The 27,950-nt window shown below is 43.8% G+C and overlaps 1 protein-coding gene across 7 annotated transcripts in view; it reads left to right on the plus strand.

Moving 5' to 3' along the window:
- LOC115158596 (guanine nucleotide-binding protein G(I)/G(S)/G(O) subunit gamma-12) overlaps window positions 1–27,950 on the plus strand; it is an 80,481-nt gene that overhangs the window by 16,927 nt on the left and 35,604 nt on the right. The gene's annotated exons all lie outside the window — the stretch shown is intronic.

A 27,950-nucleotide genomic window follows, 5' to 3' on the forward strand; every position in this document is an offset into this window, starting at 1 on the left:
GAGTAATTTTTTAGAATGGTTTTAAATGCCTTTAGGGTGGTGCAAGGGGTGCACGGTTGGGTAGTGAGCACCTTCCATCAGTGCCCAACCAGTATGGGGCGCACCTAGTCATTTTGGACATTTTTCAAAAAAATTGCTAAAAAACGACAATCCCACTTCTCTCATGTCACCATCAAGCCATGGAGAGGAACCACAGTCACTGCCCGGCCATCACCAGTTCATCGGGACAGTTCATTTTGCATTTCTGCAGTGTTTTTAAGCATGCCAAATTCGTGATGTTGAGGCCCATTGAATCATATTGCAAATGCGCATCAGTGCACATGGTGACCCGAAATGGGTTACCAGGAGTATTTTTTTAGAAGGCTTTTAAATGCCTTTAGGGTGGTGCAAGGGGTCCGCGGTTGGGTAGGGAGCACCTTCCATCAGTGCCCATCCAGTATGGGGCGCACCTAGTCATTTTGGACATTTTTCCAAAAATCACAAAAAAAACTCACCATCAAGCCATGGAGAGGAACCACAGTCACTGCACAGCCATCCCCAGTTCATCGGGACAGTCAATTATGCATTTCTGCAGTGGTTTTGAGCATGCCAAAGTTGTGATGCTAAATGCCCATTGCATCATATTGCAAACGTAACACGCAATATTGCAAATGTAACGCGCATTTGCAACATGATTCAACAGCAAAAAATATCACCAAAGTTGACATGATGAAATCAACACAACGAGCGATGGAGAGGAACCACAGTCACTGCACGGCCATCCCCAGTTCATCGGGACAGTCAATTATGCATTTCTGCAGTGGTTTTGAGCATGCCACATTTGTGATGCTAAATGCCCATTGAATCATATTGCAAACGTAACATGGAATATTGCAAATGTAACGCGCATTTGCAACATGATTCAACAGCAAAAAACATCACCAAAGTTGACATGATGAAATCAACACAACGAGCGATGGAGAGGAACCACAGTCACTGCACGGCCATCCCCAGTTCATCGGGACAGTCAATTATGCATTTCTGCAGTGGTTTTGAGCATGCCAAAGTTGTGATGCTAAATGCCAATTGAATCATATTGCAAATGCGCATCCGTGTATTTGCAATATGATTCAACAGCAAAAAATGTCACCAAAGGTGACATGATGAAATCAACACAACGAGCGATGGAGAGGAACCAGGAGCGTTCCTGAGGTCCTCCCGATCTGTGCAAGCCAACCTTGACCCTGTGGCATTAACCCTTCACAGTGAAAAGAAGGTGTTTAGATCAAACTGTGTGCAATGACTTCTCTCCCCATAGGAACACATAGACTATTCTCCAAAATTCAACCTGAAGCCTATGTGGGTTATGAATGCCTTATGAACCTGTCTTCTACAACAATCCATCAGGCTACTGTGAGGTCTACCTGTGTCGATTCTAAGGTTCCTGTGACAACTGGAAGTGGTTAAAAACACCCAAGAGCTATTGTCATATTAAGTGCGCATAGTGAAAATCACGCAACTCAACCATCTGTTACTCAGTCAATTCTTAAGGTAGAGACTTCTTATTCAGGATTCTGTTTATATGTACCCCAAGGACAACGTGTGTGAAGCAAGAGCTTCCTGTGAGAACCGGAAGTGGTTAAAATCACCCAAGAGCCATTGTCATATTACGTGCGCATAGTGAAAATCACGCAACTCAACCATCTGTTACTCAGTCAATTCTTAAGGTAGAGACTTCTTATTCAGGATTCTGTTTCTGTCTACCCCAAAGACAACGTGTGTGAAGCAAGAGCTTCCTGTGACAACCGGAAGTGGTTAAAAACACCCAAGAGCTATTGTCATATTGCCACCTGCAGATAGTGAAAATCACGCAACTCAACCATCTTTTACTCAGTCAATTCTTAAGGTAGAGACTTCTTATTCAGGATTCTGTTTATGTCTACCCCAAAGACAACGTGTGTGAAGCAAGAGCTTCCTGTGACAACCGGAAGTGGTTAAAATCACCCAAGAGCTATTGTCATATTACGTGCGCATAGTGAAAATCACGCAACTCAACCATCTGTTTCTCAGTCAATTCTTAAGGTAGAGACTTCTTATTCAGGATTCTGTTTATGTCTACCCCAAAGACAACATGTGTTGAGTAAGAACTTCCTGTGACAACGGGAAGTGGTTAAAACAGCCTAGAGCTATTGTCATATTAAGTGCGCATAGTGAAAATCACGCAACTCAACCATCTGTTTCTCAGTCAATTCTTAAGGTAGAGACTTCTTATTCAGGATTCTGTTTATGTCTACCCCAAAGACAACGTGTGTGAAGCAACAGCTTCCTGTGACAACCGGAAGTGGTTAAAAACACCCAAGAGCTATTGTCATATTGCCACCTGCAGATAGTGAAAATCACGCAACTCAACCATCTGTTACTCAGTCAATTCTTAAGGTACAGACTTCATATTCAGGATTCTGTTTATGTCTACCCCAAAGACAACGTGTGTGAAGTAAGAGCTTCCTGTGACAACCGGAAGTTGTTAAAAACAGCCAAGAGCTATTGTCATATGGTCAACCTGCATATAGTGAAAATCACGCAACTCAACCATCTGTTACTCAGTCAATTCTTAAGGTAGAGACTTCTTATTCAGGATTCTGTTTATGTCTACCCCAAAGACAACGTGTGTTGAGTAAGAACTTCCTGTGACAACGGGAAGTGGTTAAAACAGCCTAGAGCCATTGTCATATGGTCAACCTGCATATAGTGAAAATCACGCAACTCAACCATCTGTTACTCAGTCAATTCTTAAGGTAGAGACTTCTTATTCATGATTCTGTTTATGTGTACCCCAAAGACAACGTGTGTGAAGCAAGAGCTTCCTGTGACAACCGGAAGTGGTTAAAATCACCCAAGTGCTATTGTCATATTACGTGCGCATAGTGAAAATCATGCAACTCAACCATCTGTTTCTCAGTCAATTCTTAAGGTAGAGACTTCTTATTCAGGATTCCGTTTATGTCTACCCCAAAGACAACGTGTGTGAAGCAAGAGCTTCCTGTGACCACCGGAAGTGGTTAAAATCACTCAAGAGCTATTGTCATATTACGTGCGCATAGTGAAAATCACGCAACTCAACCATCTGTTTCTCAGTCAATTCTTAAGGTAGAGACTTCTTATTCAGGATTCTGTTTATGTCTACCCCAAAGACAACGTGTGTTGAGTAAGAACTTCCTGTGACAACGGGAAGTGGTTAAAACAGCCTAGAGCTATTGTCATATGGACAACCTGCATATAGTGAAAATCACGCAACTCAACCATCTGTTACTCAGTCAATTCTTAAGGTAGAGACTTCTTATTCAGGATTCTGTTTATGTCTACCCCAAAGACAACGTGTGTGAAGCAACAGCTTCCTGTGACAACCGGAAGTGGTTAAAAACACCCAAGAGCTATTGTCATATTGCCACCTGCAGATAGTGAAAATCACGCAACTCAACCATCTGTTTCTCAGTCAATTCTTAAGGTAGAGACTTCTTATTCAGGATTCTGTTTATGTCTACCCCAAAGACAACGTGTGTTGAGTAAGAACTTCCTGTGACAACGGGAAGTGGTTAAAACAGCCTAGAGCTATTGTCATATGGACAACCTGCATATAGTGAAAATCACGCAACTCAACCATCTGTTACTCAGTCAATTCTTAAGGTAGAGACTTCTTATTCAGGATTCCGTTTATGTCTACCCCAAAGACAACGTGTGTGAAGCAAGAGCTTCCTGTGACAACCGGAAGTGGTTAAAATCACCCAAGAGCTATTGTCATATTACGTGCGCATAGTGAAAATCACGCAACTCAACCGTCTGTTTCTCAGTCAATTCTTAAGGTAGAGACTTCTTATTCAGGATTCCGTTTATGTCTACCCCAAAGACAACGTGTGTGAAGCAAGAGCTTCCTGTGACAACCGGAAGTGGTTAAAATCACCCAAGAGCTATTGTCATATTACGTGCGCATAGTGAAAATCACGCAACTCAACCGTCTGTTTCTCAGTCAATTCTTAAGGTAGAGACTTCTTATTCAGGATTCCGTTTATGTCTACCCCAAAGACAACGTGTGTGAAGCAAGAGCTTCCTGTGACAACCGGAAGTGGTTAAAATCACCCAAGAGCTATTGTCATATTACGTGCGCATAGTGAAAATCACGCAACTCAACCATCTGTTTCTCAGTCAATTCTTAAGGTAGAGACTTCTTATTCAGGATTCCGTTTATGTCTACCCCAAAGACAACGTGTGTGAAGCAAGAGCTTCCTGTGACAACCGGAAGTGGTTTAAAATAGCCTAGAGCTATTGTCATATTGCCACCTGCAGATAGTGAAAATCACGCAACTCAACCATCTGTTTCTCAGTCAATTCTTAAGGTAGAGACTTCTTATTCAGGATTCTGTTTCTGTCTACCCCAACGACAACGTGTGTGAAGCAAGAGCTTCCTGTGACAACCGGAAGTGGTTAAAAACACCCAGGAGCTATTGTCATATTACGTGCGCATAGTGAAAATCATGCAACTCAACCATCTGTTTCTCAGTCAATTCTTAAGGTAGAGACTTCTTATTCAGGATTCTGTTTATTTCTACCCCAAAGACAACGTGTGTGAAGCAACAGCTTCCTGTGACAACCGGAAGTGGTTAAAAACACCCAAGAGCTATTGTCATATTGCCACCTGCAGATAGTGAAAATCACGCAACTCAACCATCTGTTTCTCAGTCAATTCTTAAGGTAGAGACTTCATATTCAGGATTCTGTATATGCCTACCCCAAAGACAACGTGTGTCTATTCTTTTTGCAAAAAAAACAAAAACACACACACAATTTGGCCATAGGTACATAGTATGGGGCTTAGAGGCTTATACCGCCTTCAATAGTTACTTTCGTTCAAACGATTCAAGAACCGTCAGACCTAGAGCTCCGAAATTTTAGAAACCTGTTCTAGAGCTCAAGTCGATAGTGCACGGTGATTTATGGGGCTCTAGAAGGTTCTCTGACCGAGAAACCGCCTCGTACATTTGCAATATTTTCAATTCATTTTGAATATCACGGACATGGCGACATGTAGAAATGTCCCAGAGTCGCAAGACTAGGTGCATTGAAACCGCCTCGGCCCATAGAGACGGACCCCAATGTCTCTGTCCGATAGCTCATTCAGGGGCCCCGTAGTAACGCCCTGAAAAAGTGGATTTTCAGCACCAATTAGGCCATTGCTCGGGCACCGAATGACCTATCGAGCCGAAACTTGCGATTCGGGGTCGCCTCACATAGGCCTACACATAATGTCAGAGCTGGACCCGCAGCTATAACGTAACTATGTGTTTTAGGTTTTTTTATGGTTAAAATTGAAAGCACTGTGAATTATGGGCCTTCTCTGACATATGTGATAGTTGGCTTCTATACGAGTTGGAAAAAGTGGATTTGGTGTCAGATGCTATCAGTTTGGTGTCAAAATGACATCTAATTGACTGATGGACGCTGACTGCTGGGTGACGAGCAATGGAGAGGAACCACAGTCACTGCCCGGCCATCCCGAGTTCATCGAGCCAGTCAATAATGCATTTCTGCAGTATTTTTGAGCATGCCTAAATTTGTGATGCTAAATGCCCATTGAATCATATTGCAAACGTAACGCGCAATATTGCAAATGTAACGCGCATTTGCAAGATGATTCAACAGCAAAAAATATCACCAAAGTTGACATGATGAAATCAACACAACGAGCGATGGAGAGGAACCACAGTCACTGCACGGCCATCCCGAGATCATCGGGCCAGTCAATTATGCATTCTGAGCATGTCAAATTCGTTAAAAATGTTAAAAGCAACAGAGTCCCACTTCTCCCTCATCATACATGACAAGTAGACCATCTGCGTTGATTGATGGCTCAACATAGGGATATATATCATTTGGGCAGTATAAATGCCATTTGGAACATGGTTCACTGACTTTTGGGTTTGGAAACCGACTTCCTATGATCGTACATGGCAAACGGACAAACATACTGATTTGGCACATTCAATACTTTCATACATGTATAATTGACAAAAAAAGAATTGGACATTTAATTTGCACATTTCTAATGGCATTTGGCAAAAAATATAAATATGTGACTTTTGACTTCCTATGAAATCATATTCCAAATGCACAAATCATATGCCTTATGCACAAGCAAATATGTCACTTTTGACTTCCTATGAAATCATATTCCAAATGCACAAAACATATTCCAAATGCCTTATGCACAAGCAAAAACAACCCAAAAAATTATGTCAATAAAATATGTCAAAAGTATGTCCATACAGCTCTTATACATGTGTAATTGACATAAAAATCAAAAAAAAATCGAAAAACGGTCCAGAAACCACTTTTTTAGGGTTGAAAAGTTTTCAAAAAATATGTCATTTTTTTCAAAATTTGACTCTTGGGACTTGAATTGTGTTACATTTGCAATATGAAAATTCACTGCGGAGAGCTCTAGCTATCTTTTGGATATTTGCTGTAATTTGGCACTTGCAATACTTCCAGAAGTGACAAAAAAAAGCATTGGATATGTCATTTTGCAAAAAAAATGAAAAAAAAAATGTCACTTTTTTCCTATGAAATCATATTCAAAATGCACAAATCATATGCCTTGCGCACAAGCAAAAGCAACCCAAAAAACGACATCAATAAAAAACGTCAGAAGCATGTTCATACAGCTCTTATACATGTGTAATTGACATAACAATCGAAAAAAATTCGAAAAACGGTCCAGAAACCACTTTTTTACAAGGTGCTAAGTTTTCAAAAAAAAAAACATTTTATCAAAACCTGAGACTTGGGTAAGAATTGGGTATCATTTGCTGTATGAAAATCCAAGGTGGAGCGCGCTCGCCATCTAAAGGAAATTTGGGGTGTTACAATTGGCAATTGCCATCGGAAAATTGCCATATGATTGGCCCGGAGATGGGCCGCTTTGGGTGGTTTTTGCAATCGTGTGTATGATTCGTGCTATGCCAATATGTTGCCATGTTATTTTGTCCAAATCAGGGGGGTAATCCCTTACATCAGTCCTGTGTCATGCCAACAGTAAAGCATCCTGAGACCATTCATGTGTGGGGTTGCTTCTCAGCCAAGGGAGTGGGCTCACTCACAATTTTGCCTAAGAACACAGCCATGAATAAAGAATGGTACCAACACATCCTCCGAGAGCAACTTCTCCCAACCATCCAGGAACAGTTTGGTGACGAACAATGCCTTTTCCAGCATGATGGAGCACCTTGCCATAAGGCAAAAGTGATAACTAAGTGGCTGGGGGAACAAAACATCGATATATTTTGGGTCCATGGCCAGGAAACTCCCCAGACCTTAATCCCATTGAGAACTTGTGGTCAATCCTCAAGAGGTGGATGAACAAACAAAAACCCACAAATTCTGACAAATTCCAAGCATTGATTATGCAAGAATGGGCTGCCATCAGTCAGGATGTGGCCCAGAAGTTAATTGACAGCATGCCAGGGCGGATTGCAGAGGTCTTGAAAAAGAAGGGTCAACACTGCAGATATTGACTCTTTGCATCAACTTCATGTAATTGTCAATAAAAGCCTTTGACACTTATGAAATGCTTGTAATTATACTTCAGTATTCAATAGTAACATCTGACAAAAATATCGAAAGACACTGAAGCAGCAAACTTTGTGAATATTAATATTTGTGTCATTCTCAAAACTTTTGGCCACGACTGTACATATGAGATGAGTAATGCGAGATATGTAAACATTCTTAAACTGGCATTATTAAAGTGACTGGTGTTCCATTTATTAAAGTGGCCAATGATATCAAGTCTGTAGGTAGGCAGCCACCTCTCTGTGCTAGTGGTGGCTGTTTAACAATCTGATGGCCTTGAGATAGAAGCTGTTTTTCAATCTCTCTGTCCCAGCTTTGATGCACCTGTACTGACCTCGCCTTCTGGATGGAAGCGGGGTGAACAGGCAGTGGCTTGGGTGGTTGTTATCCTTGATGATCTTTTTGGCCTTCCTGTGACATCGGGTGTTGTAGGTGTCCTGGAGGGCAGGTAGTTTGCCCCCGGTGATACGTTGTGCAGACCGCACCACCCTCTCGAGAGCCCTGCGGTTGTGGGCAGTGCAGTTGCCGTACCAGGGGTGACACAGCCCGACAGGATGCTCTCAGTTGTGCACTTGTAAAAGTTTGTGAGGGTTTTCGGTGACAAGCCACATTTTTTCAGCCTCCGGAGGTTGAAGAGGCGCTGTTGCGCCTTCTTCACCACACTGTCTCTGTGGGTGGACCATTTCAGTTTGTCGGTGATATGTACCCAGAGGAACTTAAAACTTTCCACCTTCTCCACTGCTGTCCCGTCTATGTGGATAGGGGGGTGCTCCAATTGCTGTTCCCTGAAGTCCGCGATCATCTCTTTTGTTTTGCTGACATTGAATGAGAGGTTATTTTCCTGACACCACACTCCGAGGCCCCTCACCTCCTCCCTGTATGCTGTCTCATCATTGTTGGTAATCAAGCCTACCATTGTAGTGTAATCTGCAAACTTGATGATTGAGTTGGAGGCGTGCATTGCCGTGCAGTCATGGGTGAACAAGGAGTACAGGAGAGGGCTGAGAACGCACCCTTGTGGGGCCCCAGTGTTGAGGATCAGCGGAGTTGAGATGTTGTTTACTACCTTCACCACCTGTGGGCGGCCCGTCAGGAAGTCCGGACCCAGTTGAACAGGGCGGGGTCGAGATCCAGGGTTTCAAGCTTAATGATGAGTTTGGAGGGTACTATGGTGTTGAGTGCTGAGCTGTAGTCAATGAACAGCATTCTTAAATAGGTATTCCTCTTGTCCAGATGGGATAGGGCAGTGTGCAGTGTGATTGCGATCGCATCGTCTGTGGACCTATTGGGGCGGTAAGCAATTTGGAGTGGGTCTAGGGTGACAGGTAGGGTGGAGGCGATATGATCCTTGACTAGTCTCTCAAAACACTTCATGATGACAGAACTGAGTGCTACTGGGCGATAGTCATTTAGTTCAGTTACCTTAGTTTTCTTGGGAACAGGAACAATGGTGGCCATCTTGAAGCATGTGGGGACAGCAGACTGGGATAAGGATTGATTGAATATGTACCGAATTACACCAGCTAGCTGGTCTGTGCATGCTCTGAGGACGCGGCTAGGGATACCATCTGGGCCGTTAGCCTTGCGAGGGTTAACACGTTTAACCTGTTTGGGCGGATGAACTGCTGGCAGGACACTTTTGACAACATCCGGTGAAATTGCAGAGCGCGAAATTCAAAATACAAAAATCGTGATATTAAACATTCATGAAAATACAAGTGTCATACATCATTTAAAAGCTTAACTTCTTGTTAATCCAATCGCTTTGCCAGATTTCAAAAGGCTTTATGGGGAAAGCATACCATGCAATTATCTGAGGACAGCGCCCCACATCAAGATACTTTTTCAACCAGCACAGGCGTCACAAAATCACAAATAGCGATTAAATAAATCCCTTACCTTTGAAGATCTTCCTGTTTGCAATCCCAAGGGTCCCAGGTACACAATGAATGGTCATTTTGTTCAATAAAGTTCTTCTTTATATCCAAAAAAGTCAGTTTAGTTGGCGCCAATGATCTCAGTAATCCACTTGTTCAACATGCGTACAAACGAATCCAAAAAGTTAATGGTAAAGTTCGTCCAAACAAGTCAAACGATGATTCTAATTAATCCTCAGGTACTCTAATATCTTAATAAACTGTAATATTTAAGATGGAGAATAATATGTTCAATAGGGAAGATAAATAACGAAGAGCGCGCTCCTCATTCACCCGCCAACAAGACTACTTTTCTAATGAGAGACACCTTGGACAAAACTACAACTACATGCTCATTTTTCACAAAAGAAGCCTGAAACCCTTTCTAAAGACTGTTGACATCTAGTGGAAGCCATAGGAACTGCAATCTGGGTCCTATCTATTTGTATTTCCCATAGGCTAGCATTGAAATGGCCTGTGACCTCAAAATAAAAGTCCATATTTTCTTCTGACCACCTATTGTGGTTCAGTGCTTTGTAAGACCTGGATAGGTTACATGCCGAAGGCTACATCATCCTTTTCAATCTAGATACATTATTTATCACTTTCCAGGAGAATCGTCCCTCCCATACCACGGAACCCAAACCATCTGTGCGCATGCGCCATCGTGGGCCATCGTGCGCCATCATGCGCCATTGTGCATAAATGTATTTTGTCCCCCTACACCAAACGCGATCACGACACGCAGGTTAAAATATCAAAACAAACTCTGAACCAATTATATTCATTTGGGGACAGGTTGAAAAGCATGAAACCTTTATGGCAATTTAGCTAGCTAGCTTGCACTTGCTAGCTAATTTGTCCTGTTTAGCTAGCTTGCTGTTGCTAGCTAATTTGTCCTGGGATATAAACATTGAGTTGCTATTTTACCTGAAATGGACAAGGTCTTCTACTCCGACAATTAATCCACACATAAAACGGTCAACCGAATTGTTTCTAGTCATCTCTCCTCCTTCTAGGCTTTTTCTTCTCTTGACTTTAAATTGCGATTGGCAACTTTCACAAATTAGGTGCATTACCGCCACTGACCTCGTTCGTCTTTTAGTCACCCACGTGGGTATAACCAATGAGGAGATGGCACGTGGGTACCTGCTTCGATAAACCAATGAGGAGATGAGAGGCAGGACTTGCAGTGCGATCTGTGTCAGAAATAGAACTGACTTCTATTTTAGCCCTTGGCAGACGCTCGTTGGCGCGCGCGAGCAGTGTGGGTACAATAATTGCATAATTGAATAATATAGATTTCTACATTTATTTTGCAACTCTCGTGCAGTGTAGTCAGCCTGTAAGGCACCTCTGAGGTGGCACTTCCCTCTACTGGTGGAAAACAGAATTACTGTATGGCTGTCACCATAGCTGTGCTGCAACTTGTTATCCACATGGTGGCAGTATTGGGCTGTAGTTGAACTTCAATCTTGTGGTTCCAGTGCATAGCCCCACACTGGACAGCAAGCAACACCTGACAAACAAAGAAATGCATTCATTACAGCATATTTTTCAGTGCATTTGAAGCCTTTTACTTAATTTCTGTATTTTTGTATATCTCTTTACCATCTTGAAATGCTCAACAGTGTGAATAAAAGCATAGTAAGTACTAAGTCACCTGGATTTCTACACTCACATAAAAAAACTTTTACCACAGTGGTCTAAATCAGGATCAGACAGAGTGTTTCTTGGTAGTCCTAAACAAATCTACTTTGAAACAAAAGTATACACCTCTCACACATGGTTATGGGCTTAAAGAAAGAAGATACCTGTACCATGTCAGTTATAGAGTTGAAATGTACTACATTTTGAGTTTGCATCCCAATATTACACTTTATATACACCATGGAAGACTGAAATATAACAAAACTGTTTGACATAGAAACACCGGATTTTCGGCAGGTTTTAAAAATAATGTTTATTACTTATGAAAAATATGAATAACATTCCATCCATGAGGCCATTGGAGGGTGATTTGGTAATTTGACTGCAGGAAAGGGGCTACCCAAGGTAAGTCTGTAAATGCCTATATCTTGGTCACTGATCGTTAGACCTAGAATATTTAATGTAAGAAGGTTGCACACTGCGTGATAAGGTCTGTTGAATGGTGATGGATTAGGAGAATCCATTGTGGGAACCCCTGGGATAGTGGAGCACCACAGTCTCTCATGCAGAAGACATGTGGCAGCTTGACTCGACCCTGTAGGAAAACACTTAAGGTGTGTTCTCACTCAGGTACAGCTGGCCTGGTGACTTGCCCCATGGGAGCGTGCATTGTGTGTACTGTGTCAGTGTCCCTCCCATGTAATTGCAGTAGAGGAGTGAGAGGGTAGAAGTACAGGTGTTCAACAATAGCTCTTTCTCCTGCATGGAGGACTAGACAGGTGTGAGGCTGGATGGGCTAGCCAGGCCCCTTTCTGCCTCTCCTCTCTGCACAGACTGAAGAGGGGACCCATGTCTTTAGCCTGAATGCTGATGGATGTTTCAATGTCATCAGCCTTGCATTGACTGAAGCCTGTTCCAAAGCACCTTTGACTCCTTGCAGTTTTTTGAAGATGACAAGAAACAGCTGTCGTTCCTTTTAGAATTGGCTTATATTTGCAACTTTTGTCTTGTTTTTTAAAGGAGTAAGGCATGTGTTGCTCATGAAAAGTTAGTGGTTGTCTGGTTATCATACCATGCATACTGTAGTAGTGGTGTCATGATCATGAGACAATCTACTGTTTTAGAAGCTACTGTTACCAAACCCTTGATACGATTGATTTAGTCATGTGAACCTCTCTGAGCTCTCTTAATTCCATAACGCCAAGGTTCACACTAAGGGGAATACATACTGTTCTGCACAGGATATCCTGGAGTAGTGTATGTGTCAGGCAGAGTAAATAGAATAGAATAGTTTGTGAGGCTATGAGAACTTGAGTGCGCTCTCTCTCTCTCTGTCTCTCTCTGTCTATGTGTCTCTGTGTGTGTGTGTGTGTGCAGTGATGAATCTATGTATAGGATGTGGTGTATACGTTACTGTATTGTACATTATTGCATTGTTGTCCTACACACTCACGGCCTAGCCCTCCCTCGGCATGTGTTTCCATCCTGTTCATTAAGCCTACGTTCATATATGGGCATCCCATCCTCCTCCTGTGCTCTAGGTTCACTTCCTGCCCCCCTTCCCCCCACGCTCGCTCCCTGTTAGCCAAGGGTGAAGCAGACATACAGGCGTGGTCTCCCGAAGGAGGAAGTGATGTGGTTGACATTCTCCTTTAATCACCACTTTTGAAACCTTTGTTTTGAACTGATTCCCTTGCACACTCACTAGACTTTACGCACACACTGACACATACTACACTGACACTCCAACACACACACACACACACACACACACACTTACTGTACGCTCAGACATACACACATGCAAATTGACACCACACACACACACACACACATAGACACACTTTCACACTTCCCATATGCTGCTGCTACCCTGTTTATTATATATATGCTGATTGCCTTGTCACTTTTACCCCTACCCACATGTACATACTGTGTTACCTCATTTACCTCAACTGCCTTGTACCCCGGCACATTGATTCGGTACTGGTACTCCTTGTTGTTTTTATTGTGTTACTAGTTCTTTTTTTATTTAGCAAATATTTGTCTTACTTTTTAACTCTGCGCTGTTGGGAATGGAGTCGTAAGTAAGCCTTTCACTGTAAAGTCTACACCTGTTGTATTCGGCGCATGTGACCAATACAATTTGATTTGATTCGATGACACAGCATTCCTGTGCTCCTCATTTTCTTTCCTTGTCCATCCTGTTTTGTTGACTTTGGGAGGTGGTGCAGTTTGTCAGCACTAATATGAACTTAGTAACAAATCCTACCTGTAACAAATCCTTAGTATCAAATCCTACCTGTAACAAATCCTTAGTAACAAATCCTACCTGTAACAAATCCTTAGTAACAAATCCTACCTGTAACAAATCCTTAGTAACAAATCCTACCTGTAACAAATCCTTAGTAACAAATCCTACCTGTAACAAATCCTTAGTAACAAATCCTACCTGTAACAAATCCTTAGTAACAAATCCTACCTGTAACAAATCCTTAGTAACAAATCCTACCTGTAACAAATCCTTAGTAACAAATCCTACCTGTAACAAATCCTTAGTAACAAATCCTACCTGTAACCGCATGTTCTAGGAAGGAAGAGTTCTTTCCTCTGTGTGAGATACAATGGCATTTGGATATACAGTGGGGTCTGAAATGATTGACACCCTTGATTTAAGATGAGCAAAAATGACTGTATGAAATAAATAATTCAAATACTGAGCTATATTGTATGCAAAAAAAGGGAAATTATATTATTTTATACTAATAGAATTGCTCAGAGAAATAGATTTAGTTTAACAAATAATATTTTTTTCTCAAATGTAGGAGTCCAAATTATTGACACCCCTGTTTTCAATACTTTTGAATACCTCACCTTGCGAGGATAATGGCACAGATCCTTGATATCCTTCATCTGCGTTTATGGACTGCCCTCTTTAACAGGTTTATAAATTGGTTTCAAGTCAGGAGACCATTTCTTTTTGGATTTTGATGTGTGCTTGGGGTTATTGTCTTGCTGGAAGATACACTTGTGGCCAAGTTTTAGCCTCCTAACAATTTTTGGGGCCTTCCTCTGACACTGCCTAGTATATAGGTCCTGGATGGCAGGAAGCTTGGCCCCAGTGATGTATTGGGCCATACGCACTACCCTCTGTAGTACCTTACAGTCGGAGCAGTTGCCATAGCAGGCGGTGATGCAACTGGTCAGGATGCTTTCGATGGTGCAGCTGTAGAACTTTTTGAGGATATGGGGACCCATACCAAATCTGTCAGTCTCAGTCTGTTCAGTCTCCTGAGGGAGAATAGGTGTTGTCGTGCCCTCTTCACGACTGTCTTGTTGTGTTTGGACCATGATAGTTTGTTGGTGATGTGGACACCAAGGAACTTGAAACTCTCGACCCGCTCCACTACAGCCCCGTCGATGTTAATGGGGGCCTGTTTAGCCCTCCTTTTCCTGTAGTCCACGGTCATTTCCTTTGTCTTGCTCACACTGAGGGAGAGGTTGTTGTCCTGGCACCACACTGCCAGGTCTCTGACCTCCTCCCTATAAGCTGTCTCATCATTGTCAGGCCTACCACTGTTGTGTTGTCAGCAAACTTAATGACGGTGTTGGAGTCTTGCTTGGCCACGCATTTGTGGGTGAACAGGGATAACAGGAGGGGACTAAGCACACACCCCTGAGGGGCCCCGGTGTTGAGGATCAGCATGGCAGATGTGTTGTTGGCTACCCTTAGGATAGGCAGCTTAAGGATGAGCTTTGTGGGCACTATTGTGTTGAACGCAGAGCTGTAGTCAATGAACAGCATTTTCACATAGGTGTTCCTTTTGTCCAGGTGAGAAAGGGCAGTGTGGAGTGTGATTGAGATTGTGTCATCTGTAGATCTGTTGGGGCGGTATGCGAATTGGAGTGGGTCTAGGGTTTCCGGGATGATGGTGTTGATGTGAGCCATGACTAGCCTTTTAAAGCACTTCATGGCTACCGACGTGAGTGCTACGGTGTGGAAGTCATTTAGCAAGGTTACCTTCGCATTCTTGGGCGGAGGGACCATGGTAGTCTGCTTGAAACATTTAGGTATTACAGACTCGGTCAGGGAGAGGTTGAAAATGTCATGTGCCATTTGGTCCGCACATGCTCTGAGTACACGCACTGGTATTCCTTCTGGCCCCGCGGCCTTGTGAATGTTGACCTGTTTAAAGGTTTTGCTCTCATTGGCAGTGGAAAGCATGATCACACAGTCTGGAATAGCTGTTGCTCTCGTGCATGCTTCAGTGTTGCTTGCCTCGAAGCGAGCATAAAAGGCATTTAGCTTGTCTGGTAAGCTTGCGTCACTGGGCAGCTCGCAGCTGGTTATCCCTTTGTAGTCCGTAATAGTTTGCAAGCCCTGCCACATCCGACGAGCATCAGAGCCAGTGTAGTAGGATTCAATCTCAGTCCTGGATTGACGCTTTCCCTGTTTGGTGGTTTGTCTGAGGGCATAGCGTGATTATTTATAAGCGTCCAGATTAGTGTCCCACTCCTTGAAAGCAGCAGCTCTAGTCTTTAGCTCGGTGCGGATGTTGCCTGTAATCCATGGCTTCTGGTTGGGATATGACTGAGGTGGTATACTCCTCAATACCACCAGTGGTGGGTTTGGTGTCGAAATGAGAATGCATAAGCAGAAAAGAACCCAATACCTACTGTAAAATATGGTGGTGGATCTTTGATGTTCTGTTTTGATCTCGAAAAGATAGACAGAGCAGAATGCCCCCTCCTCCCCTCCGCTTCTCTCCTCCCCAAACCCCTCTTCTCTTCCCATCTCATCCCCAAACCCCTCTTCTCTTCCCCTCCCCATACCCCTCCTCTCTTCCCCTCTCCTCCCAAACCCCTCTTCTCTAACCCTCTCCTCCCCAAACCCCTCTTCTCTAACCCTCTCCTCCCCAAACCCCTCTTCTCTTCCCCTCTCCTCCCCAAACCCCTCTTCTCTAATCCTCTCCTCCCCAAACCCCTCTTCTCTAACCCTCTCCTCCCCAAACCCCTCTTCTCTAACCCTCTCCTCCCCAAACCCCTCTTCTCTAACCCTCTCCTCCCCAAACCCCTCTTCTCTAACCCTCTCCTCCCCAAACCCCTGTGGCACTGCTGCTCATTGTTCGCATATCTCAGTTAGGCCAACAGGAGGCTGTCCCTTCTCCCTCACTGCCAGGTGGCTCACAGAGATACAAGGCCAGTAGAGCATCCCCCCTGTTCAAACAGCTGGCTATCTGTTCCCCTGCAGAACTACTTTCCTCAGAATTTTCTGCTCTGAAGAAATGCTCTGTGCTAAATGTGGCTTGTCAATTATTATCCAGATTCTAGGGCCTTATTTCAAATATAAAGGCTATGGGTGCATTTATAGGTAGCACTTTCTATCTTAGTAAGATATCCACCTGCACCACTAACTAGGCTCTAGAGATTTTGTGTGCACCCCAAATGGCACCCTATTCCCTATATACTGTAGTGCACTACTTTTGGTCAAAATGAGTGCACTATATAGAGAATAGGGTGCCGTTTGGGATGCATACTTAGACTGGAAGTCTAGGTGTTAGATGACTGCTCTGTAACCTCTCACACTGGCCTCCCTTGACCTGTGCATGCGTTGTTTAGCACAGCTGTAATGTAGTCCACTATGGACTTTATAGAAGTAGGACACCACAGCACAGCAACAGCTTCATAAATCTATCTTACACCACAGGTCATTCAGATGACACCCTGTACTCTTCTGTACTGTGCAGCGCAACGCAGATGGCTTTCACTGTGTGGACATTTTGTGCTGTATTTAACATAACTGCTGTGTTACAAAGATGAAGTGCAGTGAATTACGTTTTCCTTTCTTTATGTGATAATGCATGTTTGCGGTGGACAATGCACTTACAGTATATCATACATTTTTTATAAATATAGCATTTATTAATAGCCCACGGTCTAGTTCTGTGTCTGTACATAGTGGGATTACACAAGTCCCTGGAGAAGTCTGCTATTGTCTCATCTGCACAATGCAGTTAGGGGAGGAAGTGTTCTATATGTAGACCTGCTGCATTAGTAACCTGGGCTACGTCCCAAATGGCACCCTATTCCCTATATAGTGCACTACTTATGACCAGAGTCCAATGGCACTCTATTCCCTATGGGCCCTGTTCAAAAGTAGTGCACTAAATTGGGAATAGAGTGCCATTTGGTACTTAATCAGGATCTTGATGTGGCTCTGAAGAATCTGCCCAGCCACCGACCATCCGCATGCCTTGAATTCCTGCAGGAGCTGCTTTTTCCTTTTGCCTTTTGCCTTTTGATTCTGTTTTCCAACTCTGTGACTGATATCAACCATTAGATCCTACCAGACCAGATTTGACCATCCATGAATAAGTTACGTTTAATTGCATCCATCTCCCAGCATTGCGGAGTTGGTGGTTAGCAGCTTTGCAGTTTTTGATAAAAGTTCATTATGGGTTGAATCTGGGTGGTGAAACAGAGTGTTGCAGAAGCAGATACTGTGTTCAATTGGTGTTTTGGTGTATGTTTGTCCCAAATGGCACCCTATTGCCTATTTAGTGCACTACATTTAACCAGGGCCCATAGAGAATAGAGTGCCATAGGACTCTGGTCAAACGTAGTGTAGTATATAGGGAATAGGGTGCTATTTGAGACGTATCCACAGTAACTCCCAACTAACCACCAACACTAGCCCTCACATACCTTCTCCCTGAGATCTCATAACTTGAATGAATACTTCCTTGGACTCCCGGTGGAGTTTGAACCCGACACCAGGAAAACCCATCTTCCTCAGCTGCATCACTATGTGGTGAGCTTATGCATGTCAATGCTGGAGGAACATGCCAACTTACAGAAAAGCACAAGAATAAAGAGTAGGTTGACTTGGGCTGCTGCTAAGGAAGAAAAGCATCAGTGGTCAGTGTAATCTTGGTCCTAGAGTACTTCTTCTGCAAGGTTATTCAGAACATGTTTATAGGATCATTTGATGCGTATTTGGCACAGCAGTTAGACATATAAAACAAACCAACATCCACCCTGTCAGACCCACACATACAGTGAAGCTGTTAGACTCTCTCCTTGTCTCTGTACCTGTTTAGAGCAGGGTCTAGTCTCTCTCTCCTTGTCTCTGTACCTGTTTAGAGCAGGGTCTGTTCTCTCCCCCCCTCGTCTCTGTACCTGTTTAGAGAAGGGTCTGGTCTCTCTCTCCTCGTCTCTGTACCTGTTTAGAGCAGGGTCTGGTCTCTCCCCCCCTCGTCTCTGTACCTGTTTAGAGAAGGGTCTGGTCTCTCTCTCCTCGTCTCTGTACCTGTTTAGAGCAGGGTCTGGTCTCTCCCCCCTCGTCTCTGTACCTGTTTAGAGCAGGGTCTGGTCTCTCCCTCCTCGTCTCTGTACCTGTTTAGAGAAGGGTCTGGTCTCTCCCTCCTCGTCTCTGTACCTGTTTAGAGAAGGGTCTGGTCTCTCCCCCCTCGTCTCTGTACCTGTTTAGAGAAGGGTCTGGTCTCTCCCTCCTCGTCTCTGTACCTGTTTAGAGCAGGGTCTGGTCTCTCCCTCCTCGTCTCTGTACCTGTTTAGAGCAGGGTCTGGTCTCTCCCTCCTCTTCTCTGTACCTGTTTAGAGCAGGGTCTGGTCTCTCCCTCCTCGTCTCTGTACCTGTTTAGAGCAGGGTCTGGTCTCTCCCTCCTCGTCTCTGTACCTGTTTAGAGCAGGGTCTGGTCTCTCCCTCCTCTTCTCTGTACCTGTTTAGAGCAGGGTCTGGTCTCTCCCTCCTCTTCTCTGTACCTGTTTAGAGCAGGGCCTGGTCTCTCCCCCCTCGTCTCTGTACCTGTTTAGAACAGGACCTGGTCTCTCCCTCCTCTTCTCTGTACCTGTTTAGAGCAGGGCCTGGTCTCCCCCCCCTCGTCTCTGTACCTGTTTAGAACAGGACCTGGTCTCTCCCTCCTCTTCTCTGTACCTGTTTAGAGCAGGGTCTGGTCTCTCCCTCCTCATCTCTGTACCTGTTTAGAGCAGGGCCTGGTCTCTCCCCCCCTCGTCTCTGTACCTGTTTAGAACAGGACCTGGTCTCTCCCTCCTCTTCTCTGTACCTGTTTAGAGCAGGGTCTGGTCTCTCCCTCCTCTTCTCTGTACCTGTTTAGAGCAGGGCCTGGTCTCTCTCTCCTCTTCTCTGTACCTGTTTAGAGCAGGGTCTGGTCTCTCCCTCCTCATCTCTGTACCTGTTTAGAGCAGGGTCTGGTCTCTCCCTCCTCATCTCTGTACCTGTTTAGAGCAGGGTCTGGTCTCTCCCCCCTCGTCTCTGTACCTGTTTAGAACAGGACCTGGTCTCTCCCTCCTCTTCTCTGTACCTGTTTAGAGCAGGGCCTGGTCTCTCCCCCCCTCGTCTCTGTACCTGTTTAGAACAGGACCTGGTCTCCCCTCCTCTTCTCTGTACCTGTTTAGAGCAGGGTCTGGTCTCTCCCTCCTCGTCTCTGTACCTGTTTAGAGCAGGGTCTGGTCTCTCCCTCCTCGTCTCTGTACCTGTTTAGAGCAGGGTCTGGTCTCTCCCTCCTCGTCTCTGTACCTGTTTAGAGAAGGGTCTGGTCTCTCTCTCCTCTTCTCTGTACCTGTTTAGAGAAGGGTCTGGTCTCTCCCTCCTCTTCTCTGTACCTGTTTAGAGCAGGACCTGGTCTCTCTCTCCTCTTCTCTGTACCTGTTTAGAGCAGGGTCTGGTCTCTCCCTCCTCTTCTCTGTACCTGTTTAGAGCAGGGCCTGGTCTCTCCCCCCTCGTCTCTGTACCTGTTTAGAGCAGGGCCTGGTCTCGCTGACCGACTCAAACGTGTCCATTCTGCCTGTACAGTTGATAATTTGGCTGGACGTTGCCTTAGTTTGTGTTTGTGTGCGTGTGTTCACAGGGCTGCTGCCTGCTTCAGTAGCATTGCGAGGGAGACAGACCGTTGAGGGTTTCTGCTTCCTGTCTGATAAGACTCGATCCCAGCTCAACAAATACAGCTGGGGGGCACTGACTGACTGCATGGCTTCTGGCTCTTGACAGGAGTGTGTGTGCATTAGTGTGTACGTGCACATGTAAGTGTTTACTCTGCCTCCTGATTGCATTCAGTTTGAATTTGAGCGTTCTATACACAAACTATTTTCAACTAAAAAAGCACTGATTGGCATGTTGTGGAGCCAGATGCCATGTCATTGGGCCATGTGATAGGTGCAGCATTCTTTGGTTATAGACAGACTCACATTCCTGTTTAAACTGAATGCTATCAGAATAAGGAAAAAAGATAGCTTCTTTGCATGAATGGCATCAGGGAAGAATGTCATATGTTCTGCAGCTGAGTCACCGGTGCAGGTGTCTGTCTGTCTGTCTGTCTGTCTGTCTGAGAGGGTAGAGTATAGTCTGGTCCCTGGCAGCTGATCTGAGACAACCAGACCAGACCATACCAGACAGGGCTTCAAGGCCTGTTTGTGTCACACTCCATTATCATTGGAATACTAATGCTAGCACCATGCCTGTTATGCTGTCTAGTCTGGAGGAGACACTACTCTCACACACACACACAAATCAAATCAAAATGTACTGGTCACATGCGCCAAATACAACAGGTATACAAATACAACCTTATAGTGAAATGCTTACTTGCGAGCCCCTAACCAACAATGCAGTTAAAAAAAAAATATGGATAAGAATAAGAGATAAAAGTAACAAGTAGTTAAAGAGCAGCAGTAAAATAACAGTAGCGAGACTATATTAGAGGTCGACCGATTATGATTTTTCAATGCCGTTACCGATTATTGGAGGACCAAAAAAAGCCGATACCGATTAATCGGCCAATTTTTTAAATTTATTTATTTGTAATAATGACAATTACAACAATACTGAATTAACACTTATTTTAACTTAATATAATACATCAATAAAATCAATTTAGCCTCAAATAAATAATGAAACATGTACAATTTGGTTTAAATAATGCAAAAGCTAAGTTTTGGAGAAGAAAGTAAAAGTGCAATAAGTGCCATGTAAAAAAGCTAACATTCCTTGCTCAGAACATGAGAACATATGAAAGCTGGTGGTTCCTTTTAACATGAGTCTTCAATATTCCCAGGTAAGAAGTTTTAGGTTGTAGTTATTCTAGGAATTCTAGGACTATTTCTCTCTATACGATTTGTATTTCATATACCTTTGACTATTGGATGTTCTTATAGGCACTTTAGTATTGCCAGTGTAACAGTATAGCTTCCGTCCCTCTCCTCGCTCCTACCTGGGCTCGAACCAGGAACACATCGAAAACAGCCACCCTCGAATCAGCGTTACCCATGCAGAGCAAGGGGAACAACTATTCCAAGTCTCAGAGCGAGTGACGTTTGAAACGCTATTAGCGCGCACCCCGCTAACAAGCTAGCCATTTCACATCGGTTACACCAGCCTAATCTCGGGAGTTGATAGGCTTGAAGTCATAAACAGCACAATGCTTGAAGCATTGCGAAGAGCTGCTGGCAAACGCACGAAAGTGCTGTTTGAATGAACGCTTACGAGCCTGCTGGTGCCTACCATCGCTCAGTCAGACTGCTCTATCAAATCATAGACTTAATTATAACATAATAACACACAGAAATACGAGCCTTTGGTCATTAAAATGGTCGAATCCGGAAACTAATTTTGAAAACTAAACATTTATTCTTTCAGTGAAATACGGAAACGTTCCGTATTTTATCTAACGGGTGGCATCCCTAAGTCTAAATATTGCTGTTACATTGTACAACCTTCAATGTTATGTCATAATTAATTACGGCCTTTGTTAGGAATAAATGGACTTCACACAGTTCGCAATGAGCCAGGTGGCCCAAACTGCTGCATATACCCTGACTGCTTGCACGGAACGCAAGAGAAGTGACACAATTTCACTAGTTATAAGAAATTCATGTTAGCAGGCAATATTAACTAAATATGCTGGTTTAAAAATATATACTTGTGTATTGATTTTAAAGAAAGGCATTGATGTTTATGGTTAGGTACATTGGTGCAACGACAGTGCTTTTTTCGCAAATGCGCTTGTTAAATCGTCACCCGTTTGTCGAAGTAGGCTGTGATTCAATGAGAAATTAACAGGCACCGCATCGATTATATGTAACGCAGGACACGCTAGATAAACTAGTAATATCATCAACCATGTGTAGTTAACTAGTGATTATGTTAAGATTGATTGTTTTTTATAAGATAAGTTTAATGCTAGCTAGCAACTTACCTTGGCTTCTTGCTGCCCTCGCGTAACAGGTAGTCAGCCCGCCACGCAGGCTCCTCGTGGAGTGCAATGTAAGGCAGGTGGTTAGAGCATTGGACGTGTAACCGGAAGGTTGCAAAAACGAATCCCCGAGCTGACAAGGTAAAAATCTGTCGTTCTGCCCCTGAACAAGGCAGTTAACCCACCGTTCCTAGGCCGTCATTGAAAATAAGAATGTGTTCTTAACTGACTTGCCTAGTTAAATAAAGGTGTAAAAAAAAAATATTAATTGGCAAATCGGTGTCCAAAAATAACGATTACCGATTGTTATGAAAACCTGAAATCGGCCCTAAATAATCGGTCATTCCGATTAATCGGTCGATTTCTAGACTATATACAGGGGGGTACCAGTACAAAGTCAATGTGCGGGGGCACCGGTTAGTTGAGGTAATATGTACATGTAGGTAGAGTTATTAAAGTGACTATGCATAGATGATAACAACAGAGAGTAGCAGCGGTGTTAAAGATGGGGAGGATGAGGGGGGGGGCAATGCAAATATTCTGGGTAGCCATTTGATTAGGTGTTCAGGAGTCTTATGGCTTGGGGGTAGAAGCTGTTTAGAAGCCTCTTGGACCTAGCCTTGGCACTCTGGTACCGCTTGCCGTGCGGTAGCAGAGAGAACAGTCTTTGACTAGGGAGGCTGGAGTCTTTGATCATTTTTAGGGCCTTCCTGGCCCCAGTGATGTACTGGGCCGTTCGCACTACCCTCTGTAGTGCCTTGCTTCAGGAGGCCGAGCAGTTGCCATACTTGGCAGTGATGCAACCAGTCAGGATGCTCTCGATGGTGCAGCTGTAGAACCTTTTGAGGATCTGAGGACCCATGACAAATCTTTTCAGTCTCCTAAGGGAATAGGTTTTGTCGTGCCCTCTTCATGACTGTCTTGGTGTGCTTGGACCATGTTAGTTTGTTGGTGATGTCATAGTCCGTGTATGTAGGTGGCAGGGAAGTCAGGCGCAGGAGACAACAGAGTGGTTTAAAAAATGGAATATTTATTTCCAAAACCAACGTAGAAAAGAATCCGGGGTAAACAATAACCCGTCGCACACCGATATAGAAACAACACGTACATAACAAACAAACAATCACCGACAGAGAAATGAGGGGAATCAGAGGGTTAAATACACAACATATAATTACTGGGATATGAAACAGGTGTGTAAAGTGACCAGACAAAACCAATGGAAAATGAAAAACTGATCAATGGTGGCTAGAAGGCCGGTGACGTCGACCGCCGAACACCACCCGAACAAGGAGGGGCATCAACTTCAGTAGAAGTCATGACAGGTGATGTGGACACCAAGGAACTTAAAGCTCTCAGTGTGCTCCACTACAGCCCAGTCGATGAGAATGGGGGCTGTGCGGTCCTCTTTTTACTGTAGTCCACACCTTTGTCTCACACGTCACTGTGAGCCATTCAAGTCCATGTCATGTGCGATGGGTGGATGCGACATTCTGGTTCCACTGCCATGGCTGGGCCTGGAGAGTGTCTGTCAGGTCTTAGCTGGTGTGAGTGCTGTCTAGTGCCTACAGGTTCTAGACCAGGTGAAAGCTTCAGGCACTGCATTGGCTCAGGCTACAGGTTCTTTCATTATTGGAATGTGCCTGTCTGTCATTGCCTGTTGTGTGGCTTTTTAGTGAGGTATCTCACCCTAGATTGAAAATATAACTCTATTTTAAACTCTCTAATAGTTCAACCAAGACCGAGACAGCCGTGGCCAGGTTGCAGTTGCAAATGAGAACTTGTTCTCAACTAGCCTACCTGGTTAAATAAAGGTGAAATATTAATTTAAAAAAACAACAAAAAAACAGTAGGCTACTTTGTCTGGGTAGGATGGATGGATTGATATATTGGTAGGTCAGGCCATCCTCCTAGCCCACTGATGCATGCACAACTGGCAGTAAAAGTAGGGCAAAGTAGGGGGAGAGGGAGGGACCTCAGTCTCATTCCTGGAGGGGGGCTCTTCTCTGTTCTCCTCGTTCCCTTGGGGGTTGTTATCAGTGTAATGCAGCCCCATCACAACCTGTTAACAACCCCCCTGTGATAATACACTCCATTAGGCACTGACTCAAAGCTAGAGCCTCCGAACCAATACTGTTCGTACTATGGGGGAAATCCTTACCCACTGGGCACAGACGTCAGGTCAACGTCTAGATTTGATTTACATTTGGTTGAGTTTTCAAGTAACGTGACTTCAATGTGAAATCAACCAAAAATATCACCATGTTTTAGGTAAAACTTTGGGTGAAAAAAATTTGTTGATTGGATTTGGGGGGGAAAAAAATCAGTTTTCAACGTTGATTCAACGTCATCACATTGCTTTTTTTGGTTGAAATTATGTGGAAACATTATTGTTTTTGCCCAGTGGGTACTATTGAGGGCCTGGTTTCCCAAAAGCATAATGATGAACTTAGCCTTAAGATACATTTGGGAAACCGGCTCCTGGTCAGTCATGCATTGATGTCAATGGGAGACATAGTGAAAATTTGAAGTTAGGATTTTCCCCTTATGAGAGTAGCTATTGACTTGCAGTAATGCTTTAGGCAACCAACGTTGCACTGTTTGTCATTGTGTTTTTCGGCCAGGCTTCTGGCCAGAGACAAATTGCTATAGCTACTTCCTGAAGTGAATTGAAATCATGTGAATCAGGGATGCATACCTGGCTCTCAGCCAGTTACACATCAGCCAGTTACACATAATGGAGAGAGACCGACTCTTACCCCAGTCGATTGACTCCTACCCCAGGTTTGTGTTCGAGACCACCTAAAGCGAGACTGATTCAAAACCGACACTGGAGCAAATTGAATCCAAGTCAAGACCTAGACCGGAGGGGGGATGAGACCAAGTCAAGACCGAGAACGGGAGGGGGTGAGGGGTCCGAGACCAAGTCAAGACTGAGAACGGGAGGGGATGAGGGGTTCGAGACCAAGTCAAGACCGAGAACAGGAGGGGGTGAGGGGTCCGAGACCAAGTCAAGACCGAGAACGGGAGGGGGCGAGGGGTCCGAGACCAAGTCAAGACCGAGAACGGGAGGGGGTGAGGGGTGAGACCAAGTCAAGACCGAGAACGGGAGGGGGTGAGGGGTGCGAGACCAAGTCAAGACCGAGAACGGGAGGGGGTGAGGGGTCCGAGACCAAGTCAAGACCATTATTGTACTTGTGTCAAATTGCCACCATAGTAAAAGTTCTAAATGTCCAGTATTTCTGTGTTCATATTTCAGAAGAACATAAACATTCAGAATGGTGAAAATATGCATGTTGAGGGCTAATAGAGCCAGTCTACAAATGATCACTAACCTGAACAGGTCTATAATAGATACAAATACTAAATATGTTCCAACTTCCCCTGGTCTCCCCTTACTAATAGTGCTCAACTTTCAAACAATTTCCACCACTCTTCCCTACCAGCGAATCAAGGAAATTCTGACCAGCACGGCAAAGTAACGAAAGGACAGTAATGTTACGAGTAATGTAGGAAGTCCAGGTTTCTATAGGCGATAAGATATTACTTAGTCATGAAAGGAGTGTGGATATAGCAAACGCGGTTTTATGCGCTGACTGAATGGGAGCTGATAATTCTAAGTTTTTATACTCCGCTGGTCTCGGGAAGAAATTACAAGTCCTCATTGTCCAAGACCGAGTAAAATGGAGTAAATTGGATCCAACACGACACAAGACCAAGACACTCAATATGTGGTCTTGAGACCGGACTCGAGTTCTACAACACTGTCCTACCGTACAAAAGAAAATGTAATTTCTTACTTCCCCGCAATCTCTATCTGTCTCCAACACGAGGCACTGCATGCTTTTTTCTCTCATATAGCCTTTCCTATGATCTTGTGCACATACAGCTGTAGGAGACTGGGTCAAATTAGGATCCTACAGCTGTAGAGGGCACTAGTTTTAGAATCTTTCTCTGTCTCTGTCTCTGTCTGTCTTTCTCTCTCTCTCACCCTCTACTTGTAACCTGACACTCTCTCTACTTGTAACCTGACACTCTCCGTCTCACTGGGAGAAAATGGATATTGGCCCACCCCGTTCAGTTTGAGGAACTGTTTTGTTTTCAGTTTGCTGGAGTCATGCGATGAGTTCCAAGAAACTAAATGAAAAATTCTTGGCCATGATCCATGTGACATTGAAGTCAACGACAAGGTTCAGACTGATCTGCACAACAAAACATCATCATACAGTGCATTTGGAAAGTATTCAGACCCCTTGACTTTTTCCACATTTTGTTACGTTACAGCTTTATTCTAAAATGGATGACGTTGTTTTCATCAATCTACACACAATACCCCACAATGACAAAGCAAAAACACGTTTTTAGAAAAAGTTTTGCAAATTTATAAAACATTTAAAACTGAAATATCACATTTACATAAGTATTCAGACCCTTTACTCAGTACTTTGTTGAAGCACCTTTGGCAGCGATTACAGCCTTAATTCTTCTTGAGTATGACGCTACAAGCTTGGCACACATGTATTTGGGGAGTTTCTCTGATTCTTCTCTGCAGATCCTCTCAAGCTCTGTCAGGTTGGATGGGGAGCGTAGCTGCACAGCTGATTTCAAGTCTCTCCAGAGAGATGTTCGATCTGGTTCAAGTCCGGGCTCTGGCTGGGCCACTCAAGGACATTCAGAGACTTGTCCCGAAGCCACTCCTGCGTTGCCTTGGCTGTGTGCTTAGGGTTGTTGTCCTGTTGGAAGGTGAACCTTTGACCCAGTCTGAGGTTCTGAGCGCTCTGGAGCAGGTTTTCATCAAGAATTTCTATGTACTTTGCTCCATCTATCTTTCCCTTAATCCTGACTAGTCTCACTAGTTTCGCATTGTCATTATGGGGTACTGTGTGTAGATTGATGAGATATTTTATTTATTTTAGTCCATTTTAGAATAAAGCTGCAACGTAACAAAATGTGGAAAAAGTGAATGGGTCTGAATACTTTCCGAATGCACAGTATAATAGGCCTGATTTCTAACTTGAGATCTGTGCACGTATCTAGTTTTTGCACAAATCATCCATTGACATCAATACATGATTTAGGTGATCATCAGAGTTAAGTGCATACATCTATGTACATATACAGATCTTCAGATAGTCCCGAAGACCACAGAATGTTGAAAAGATGACCATCAGTAAATTAGCAACATATTTAGCAGCTTCATATGAATGGTGTCATTGAATGTACAGTATATGGAATAGGAAGGCAGGCAGTTTTCCTATACAGCTCTTTATTCTGCATGTGAGCATCTTGTCCACACTGACTCTCACATACAGTATTCCAGGTTTAGCACGGTGCACAGAAATAGCTGTATAAAATAACTGTAAATAGTCTGTATTTTTTGTCTCTTTTATTCATGACTATTTTGTTTTTCCCATGTTGCTTAACTGAATATCAATGAGTATCATAATACACTGTGTACAAAACATTCTGTACACTGTGTACAGAACACCTGCTCTTTCCATGACAGACTGACCAGGTGAATCCAGGTGAAGCTATGATCCTTTATTGATGTCAC

This window comes from Salmo trutta, chromosome 22 (genome assembly GCF_901001165.1).
Source record: "Salmo trutta chromosome 22, fSalTru1.1, whole genome shotgun sequence".
NCBI lineage: Eukaryota > Metazoa > Chordata > Actinopteri > Salmoniformes > Salmonidae > Salmo > Salmo trutta.